The sequence below is a fragment of the Opisthorchis viverrini genome (genome assembly GCF_000715545.1).
Source record: "Opisthorchis viverrini unplaced genomic scaffold opera_v5_87, whole genome shotgun sequence".
In the NCBI taxonomy this organism is placed as follows: domain Eukaryota; kingdom Metazoa; phylum Platyhelminthes; class Trematoda; order Opisthorchiida; family Opisthorchiidae; genus Opisthorchis; species Opisthorchis viverrini.
The window spans coordinates 760358-769693 of NW_008751747.1; positions in this window are offsets into that span (position 1 = coordinate 760358).

The window sequence follows — 9336 nt, forward strand, 5'->3', positions numbered from 1 at the left end:
CAAACCTGTGAGATTGTACGGAAAGCTCCCAAATGGTTTCCGTACGGAAAGTGGTGCCCGGAAGAGCTGGCTACATTCTCAATTCTTATTTAATTTCGTGAACGACGAGATAAGGAGACGAAAGTTGGAAGGTCCTCAAGTTTCTGGTGTTCAAATAGCTGCTGACAAAAGCCTTGTCGATCTGATATATGCAGACGACGTCGTTCTTGTCTTCAAAGAAGGGGAGAAGGTACACTTGTTTTTCGGTGGACTGACCAAGGTCATCCTGTCGTTTGGAATGCACTTTGCACCCACAAAGTTTGCGCTCATGCTACAGGACATACAATCATTGAATACGACACTTACAAACCAGGGAGAGGCCCTCGAAGTTGTGGAGTGTCTTAAGTACCTCGGAAGTTGCAGTAGTTCTCACTTTAGCATGATAGAAGTGATCATTGCGCAAAACTGCAAGGTTCGGATTGCGTTTGCTCATTTGAGACATCTATGGCGTTAGCGGTGTATCCCTGAATTTAATTGCACATGTGTATCAGGCTACAGTGCGGACTGCCTTGTGTTAAGTCTTTGAGACTTGGCCCGTTCAAATAGCGGAACTGAGACGTCATTAGGTGTTCGACAATTGTTGTCTCAGGACCACAGCTCCTGTATTTTGTTGTCCGGGAATACTTAACGAGGCAGTTAAAAGGGGGCGTTTGTTTGTGCAACAGCAACTTTTATTGAAGAATGTGTCCATCACCAGAAGCTTCGTTGGTGGAGACGTGTGCCGCGCATGCCTAACCATCGTTTGCTAAAGAGTGCTGTTTCCCATGCCCAGCTCAGAGTGGCGGAAGCAGAGAGGTGACCAACCATTGACCTGACAGAGGAGTATAAAGGAGATTACGAAACGTTTGGGTGCTGTCGGTGCTACCTGCCTTCCAGGATGGAGACCGCTTGAGCATCACTGCGCCTGATCGGAGACACCGCAAGATATGGATGCCAACCGATGTCAGTGGCGTTCCTCTTGTCGGTTTCTATCCAGATTGCCTGAATGAGGTACCGATGTTGAACTCCTGGTGCAAACCGTGAGTGGATGCAATGTGAGCTATTTGGCGATGGAAGGAGGTCATCATGTCATTTTACGTATGGGCCAAATTTCGGCAGGTTGTGTCAACAAAAAAAGGATCCTTGTAAGAAGGAAAACGTTCTCATCATCATATATCGTATAATTACAATTTTTTACGGCCTTAATTAGAACATTAGTTCGCCGTTAACAGGGAAGATCGCTTTTTCACATTACAGCCGCTCATTCTGAATTCAACGCTGGTGGCAGCGCATATGTATGCCTTAGAGATGATTGCCCCATTCCTACGTAAACAAAGATGCCAATGTGGACAAGAATAAAACAGACTGTACGCCAAAAGTGGCCTGGTAGACATGCTACACAGACCAAAACTAATGCGCTTGTAAAATCTGGCTCAGATGTTACCAACAGAATTACATAACAATCGCTCTGCTTAAAATAAAACGTTTGGAATTCATACGGACTCTAAAAGCACGGCTAATTTAGCATCAGGAACTACTGAGGGTAGTGCTCCCTAAGATGGCTTGCCTGGAGAAACATTCATCAGTCCGGCTAGACTTTCAGCTTTAAAACACGGGGTTGGTTTTATACATTTGAACAATGCAGTAAAAGGACAAAGACTGTAGGCTGTCAACATTTCTATTTAAAATATCCAGCTGTAGCGCTAAAAACCATCTGTTTTAGCCAAAAAAGAGGAATAAATAGCAACAAAACAGTGAACCGGATCTAGTCGTATTGGGGGGGGGCTAATCAGGTCCGGTTCCTAATTCCAAGGCAAGCTGATAGCTCTTGTCAGGGTCTTGTGCACATATGCAGAGTCGGTATCGATTGGTTAACATGGCTTTGCTGAGCGCTACCAGTTTTGAATTGATATTTGTTGGTAAAATTCTGAGCTTTGAACTGGGGTCAACTCTGTCCTCAATAGATGGAATGTGTTTGGTCATCGATGAGTCAGGTCTTCGGATGTCAGCTTGCAGACCGTCAGTCGATTGCTTAGTCACCTGACTCACATAATGAGGAAAGTGTTCTGGGACGTGTTCACGTATGTCTGTGCAACTGCATGTGATCTGGTACACAACACTTGAGGTAGAGGGACTTGGCGCATATTGGGGATTGGTTTATCAGATTTATGCGGATAAGACCAGGTGGATACCTGCCACTGGATGCATATGGCCGATTGCGACCTGTAATTTATGCCTTATGGTTAGACACTCCCCCTTAAATTTCATTCTGATAAAAAAAGTTTTTTACTGAGCAGTCGGGCTCTCACTCTTGCCGTGGCATGCTGTGTAAGTTGATGAATTTCTCTGGGTTCCCGCAAGCAATTACTGTTCTTTTTAAGAATTCTCTCCCGAATAGGATCAGGTGGTTAAACAAAGTAAATCTGAGCTTTCATTTGTAGACTAAACGGGAAAAACGAAAAATTATAAAGGCCATTCAGTTCCCGAGGCTTTGCCGTGTACTGAACTCTTAAAAGACAGTCTGGGAGCTGGCAATGAGAATATCTGAAATCGCAAGGGTGCTGACAGTTTACTCCCTAAAAATACTGAGCGCTTTGGAATTGAGCTGTTCAGTTGGTTGTGTAGGTTCGCAAATGGTTATTTTCTGAGGAAACTACAAACCCATCCCCCTATTGTTTATAGAGCATAGAGCTGAGAATATGATAAGAAGGCTTTCTTCAGTCATTACTAAAAAGTACGTGCTACTAAAAGTCTAGGTTTACTGCTTATTACCACATCACTGAATTGCTTATGCACACTGTCGTCAAATTCTTAGTGTACGTTTTCAGTGCATGGGTGAAACAGTTCTCAGAAATACACTGGGACCTTTGAACAAGCCAACAGTTTGCCTTGGACATAAGAACCGGACTTGATTGACTCATTATACGATAAACTCCGCTCCACCATTTCAGCGCTATATATCCCCATTCATAATGTAACATAGGTGGTTTTCTGTGTTGCGACTGTAGAGATAAAAGTGAGATGTCGAAACCCCACTACCCTTGTCCTCAGACTATGAAGTGTCAAGGTAGGGCTGCTAAATGGCCTTCCAGTGTAAGTAAAAGTTAGTGATTGTAAGGTAAGATACTAAACCAGAATAGGTTGTCATTCAGTTGCGACAGAGTCCAGAGTATTCGAAGTCCAGATGATTCTTTTCAGCGTATTTCTCAATGTAGTCTTTCACTTGATGGGTCGCTGAAAATTGTTGCATATAAAATAGTTTACGGGATTCGCGGTTTTTGAATCAACCTCTTTAAGCGTGATTCCCCTTGTAACGTCATTTTGGCACATTGCAAATGCGATCACTGCTAGGTGGCCAGTGAATTACTACACGTTTTGCTAGTTTTTTGCAGTTCAGGTCTTCACAAAATCACACGGAAATAGTTTTGGAGAGTAAAGGCCGTGACTAGGAAGTTGCCTGGTTCTACGGACTTCAAAGGATGCGCAAAGAAACAGCACCATTACGCCAAATTGTCTCACTACCAGAAACACCTAAATAAAACGTTTCAAGGGTATTGCGGAAGTGGTTAACGCATCTCAGCAGTGGAAAGTGATATTCAATTAACAATGTAGGACAACTTCTGGAGAGAATAGGAAACACGAAAATCGAAAATGAAATAATGATGTCATTCGACATAGCCTCTCTTTTTACATAGTCTGATTTGAATTCGGTAAGGGTAACGGTTACTGAATTTCTGGGCAACCGGGGAACCATAAACAGGACAATTAAGAGAGAAAGCAAATTTGCGAAATACTGGATCTGTGCTTGGCAGCCTACTTCGAGTTCAAAAAAGAATATTACAGGCGACTAAAAAAGCGTTAGAACGATCATCGATTCTGGACTCCCCACGGAAATTACAATGCGATAACTGTGCTACAAGACATCGAACCAGAAATATGGGTAAAATACGTGAAGACATATTTGCCATTGTGAATAAAAGTGAACTGTCATGAGCAAACCAAATGCTTAGTAGCCTGATTCTCGACACTAACTTCACAGGGAAACAGAACGAGTTGGCTACTCATAAGGTTGCTAAAAATTCTCCGATAACCCACGACTGGTTTTGCCCTACTTGGAGCTCATCAAGTAGGTGCAGTCCTAGAGTTTTCGTCAACATTATGTTCTACTTGAAACCAAATTGCAAGAAATTAGCGAACTACACTCAGTTGGAAACAAATTTGATTTTCCGAGAGACTCACCTGGAGCCCAGAAAAATCTTCCGTCTGTATCGTGATATCTCGAATATTGTATCAAGCGAAGCTTGAGGCAGCCTGGTGCAGCACATTCAGTAGTCTGGAAACATCACAAATGAGAGATTCATCTGGGCTCCAGACGAGTCTCTCTCAGGACCAGTTTTGTTCGCAAATGAGTTTGTTTTGTTAAGAACAAACTGGCCTTTCCAGCTGTGCTCGTCACAAAGATAATAAGCGACCAACAACAAACTGAAATATACATAAAAGAAAAACACACAGACCAGATTCTCCACTAGGTCAGCAACCGTCTAAAACCAAATTGCAGAAATTAGCGAACTACACTCAGTTGGAAACAAATTTGATTTTCCGAGAGACTCACCTGGAGCCCAGAAAAATCTTCCGTCTGTATCGTGATATCTCGAATATTGTATCAAGCGAAGCTTGAGGCAGCCTGGTGCAGCACATTCAGTAGTCTGGAAACATCACAAATGAGAGATTCATCTGGGCTCCAGACGAGTCTCTCTCAGGACCAGTTTTGTTCGCAAATGAGTTTGTTTTGTTAAGAACAAACTGGCCTTTCCAGCTGTGCTCGTCACAAAGATAATAAGCGACCAACAACAAACTGAAATATACATAAAAGAAAAACACACAGACCAGATTCTCCACTAGGTCAGCAACCGTCTAAACTGTCACAATCAAAGCTGGGTTTGAACCCTATTCGAGAGGATTCAAACGCGCTGAAACACAACAAAGTCAAAGGCGAAAGAAGTAGTGGGACTTTATCAGACATCCCGAAATAACGGCTAACCAGGAAACTTCATAGCGGGGCCCTAATAAAATCAACGCCAGACTACTTTGCCAACACTGCCAGAACAGAGAAGGATTACGCTTCTTTACAGCAAAAACATGGCGGAAATTACTGCAAGACATCTTCAGCAACAGCGAATAATGGTCGCCTTCAAGCTTGCAAACACATCGAGATGAACCCTCTCGAAACCAAAAGGAAGACTGGATTGCACTGTAACGACTGCAGCAAACAAATGATGTTGACTGGGAGAAAACTTGCCATCCAATACACAAACACAAGCTTGTCAGCAGACGAACCAATTTCATCTGTTTCAACAGGACATCAGTTCAGACAGAAGTTTTCCTAAGCGTGTTACTCCACGCAAACATCGGTCAATAAACACATCGATGTTGACCCAGTCTACCAATTAAGGAATAACATGATTATGAGACTCTGAACTACATGGGAAATCACACAATCTAACCTCACACAACGGATCAATCGGATCGAGGGAAGAAAGAAAGGCTATTCAGTCAGAAAAATCAGTTGGAAAGAAATCAGACCACAATGCAAGAAGGAAACGGGCAAAACCATAGCGGGGGAACAGAACAGTAGAGTTAAGGGCACCCAACTAACCAATCAGATACAACGACATGGGATCAAAAGGCAACTCACATTCTCAGCTTAACAGCCAACTAACGTGAAAATAAGCTCGAGACCAACCAGTCAACTTGGAACTACTAGACGCTCCTTGTAAACTATACAAACACGAGCAGAAGAGGAGGAATTTACCCACTCTACCCCTCAACCTCTACCCTCACCTTGATTGGTGGTGGAACATTTGCAATCCAACTGGCAAGCTCAGCGAACAGACGAGCAATAAAAGGAAACCTCAGTCTGGTCATTGTAAATGCACCAACCAACTCAGTACCTGTATGGGATTTCGGAGAAATAGCCCAAATGCCCATTTCTGTCAGTGGTTCCCAGAATTCGAAACGTCTCCTAATACCGGACTCTAACTGGTATCTAATGTCGTAATGCTTAAAACTGTTTCACCATTAACTTTCAGGTGCAGTCGTATTTATTTTTACCTAAATGTTTAGCAGCTATCGAATAGCCCACCCGAATAATCGGTTGATCTTTTAAGAAAGTCATTTTTCTGTTTGCCCTTGTGTAAGCTGTCCTACTTAAACCAGAAGATGAACCATTTTCTCACATAGACGGGATGTGTTCATCATCGTTATTCGATCAGTTTGAAGTGTAGATGTAGATGATTGCTGTTGCTGTAAATGACCCTTGCTGATCTGCTTGGAAAATTAAGTTTAATTGCTAATTTGGAATATGCACGATTCTGACGCGTTAATGTCATTTTGTCGTGTTCAGCAGTAAGCACCGGACTGTGCTGCAACGTGACATTCCAGTCAACACTTGCACAGAGGCCAATTGACAGGTCCACAAACTTACGATCTGCATTCGGCTAGGCTTGATTTCCTGCGTACGGTGGATCACTTGAGGGTTTGTGTCTTAGTGTGTGACGTCATCGCAGGGCGAACAGTACGGTAACTTGCAGCCGAACAACTCGAATGCATTCTAGCCTGACAGGTCTATAGGTATGCAGCATAACCTCGTTACAGTAGAACCGTAGTCTTCCAGAAACAATTTTGTGTTGTGTACCTCGGAGCACCTGTTATTTCCCTGATGTCTACAATCACCTGCTCCAGATTCACTATATTACGCGTTAGGTTGACAGTTTGATTATCGTAGCAGTAACACACGTTGCCGATTGTGTTGTTAACTTCCACCTGTCACCACCACGCGAAAAGGTTGTTGCTTCAGTCGATGAATCTGTGGATGCAAATGATTTAGCTTATTATGATTAGTTGTTGATTCATGCTTGTTTATTGACACTTGTCTGTCTAATAATACACGTTGATGGTGCAAAAGTGTGAGACCAGAATACACCTAGTTTGTCCAGCGTATAGTAGAAAAAACGTTCATAACTTACAGTCATTGCCAGTTTACTATAGGGACACAAAAATCAATCCGAAATACCCTTGGTTCCGCAGGTAGGCAAGCTGCCGACATCCAATCCCTTGCTCAACTTAAACCTCAAAGACAAGATGCCAGCCCTCATCCAGAATATGGTTGCTTATTCATTCTCGTGCTGTCTGTTTGCTGGTCCTCATCCTGGCAATCTGTACACATTTTGTACATATTCACAAAAATAAATGCACTTCTATCTAATCCTCCTAGATAAGAACACGGCAAAGTCAGAAATGTAAATTTTCTCACAGTTTACCTAATCAGTGCTGGGATTTTTTTACTGTATACGATCATATGTTTTTAATGTCTTGGTATAGCTTATCATCGGGGATCCATCTTTTGGCCATCCACATGAATGCCGGAAAAATTAGCATTGGGTGAACTATAAAATCGGTACAGTTCATGCTTTGTATGCATGCAAATGCGATTAGTGGTGATGTGACGCGATAATCTACGGTAAAAACCTTTCATTCCAAGCCAAATATGACAGTCCCTGGAACTTTTTTCTGTTGAGCCTAAACAGGATGACCGAAGCTTCCAACTTGCTCTATTTCAAGGAATTGTGTTCATCCACATATGATGCGATCGCCGAGAACTTGAGAACTAAAACACAAGCCTAGAAAACGACTGACCCTGGTGTGCCAGGAAAACCATTTCACCTACGCTTGGTTTTTATAGGTGATCCAACAAATGAGGAATCGCTTGAAAGGTTTCCTTCTAATTAGAAATTTTACTCCGTTCACCTACGTCCTTTGTGGGCTGTCCGCCGATCCGAATAGTGAAGGATGAACCACTTCTTCATACTACATCGAAATGCACACATCAGTCTTCCCGCTGTTGTGGAGCTGGTTGAGTTGGTTAAGCAACGAAACTGGTTCAAATGAATATCTGAACATCACCCAGCTAGCTCCCAGAAGGAACAACGGTGTGTAGTTAGCACTTCGATTTCAGACGTTAATCATAATTGCACCTCATTTGAAAGTTTTGTCGTCTAGTTGACTGTTAAATATCTATTGAGATTTCAGTTAACTCTCAGAACTCTGGGTAAACCACAATCATATTAGACTCCAACACTAAATTTTTCAAGCGGAACTAGGTCAGAATTCTCACGAGAGAAAAAATTACCCACTTATTTGTATTTATAACTAGAGTTGAAGAACGTGGCCAGCGGTGAATGGCCGAGTTCGCTTCAACAAGAACGTTGTCATTCTTCTGATAAGCAACAAGCAGTGGCTTTTTATTTTGCTACACCAAAGTCAACTGTATTCCTTAACTTTTCCACATGAAATTCTCTGCAACTTTTTGCAGGAATTTCCTTCAGCCGCGGGCGCAGTAGTTCAGAAAACACACAATTATTCCAGCTGCGATCAAGATTAACAGCACTTCAGATAACATTTCAACCAGTTCCAAGTTTCTGTAAACAGCAAGTCTATCGGGAATCTCACCCACTTCTTCAAGCCGAAGTAGTTTTCTTACCATTTTCATGATGTAACATCTTACTCATATAACAGCTGAATACTGTGTTATGTCAAGAAAATCTACTCCGATAGCTTAAACATCGTGCCAGATAAAACTTGGGGTAGCCTTTTAGCACCACATTCAGTTGAAGAACATTTTATACGAAATATTCCCTGAGTTTCTTGTTGAGCTAGTGTATCTTGCAGAAGGACTTATTTCACCGGTCCACTTAGTGCATTTTTAAACTTATAGTTACCTAGCACCTCAGAAGCCAGAATTGGAGAAGCGATAGGGTGATTGCAGTTGCTAGTCGTTGCGGAGAGCTCAAATTTATTTATTTTGAAGGTAATTGGCTCAGAACCGACTTACCGCGGACGAGGTCTCCTTTTCGCATTGTACTCTCTAACGCTTCAACGATTTAGCTATTTGGGACCGAGATTCTGGAATGCTCGTTTCTTCCAGAGTTAAAAGACATTAGTGTGTATTGTGAGTTTTATTATTAGCTTATGTAACAGCCCAATGTTCTCCATAATTCCAATATAGCAGTATGTTAATTCATAGGGAATACTTGCCCTGCAAGCTGATGCGAACAACCGCCAGAAGTCCATAAATATTGCGAGCTTTCTTTGGGCTCCAGTCCCTCAGTATTATAATTTACTTATGGTATTATGTACTTTTCATAGCAGTTTCGTAACCAGCTAACAGGAAACGTAGGTGTTGCCGAGTGGTGTTTTCTCTCAGAAGAGGGAGTACTGCCTAACGTTTTGGACACAGATGGCCCGTAAATCCTGTCGTGG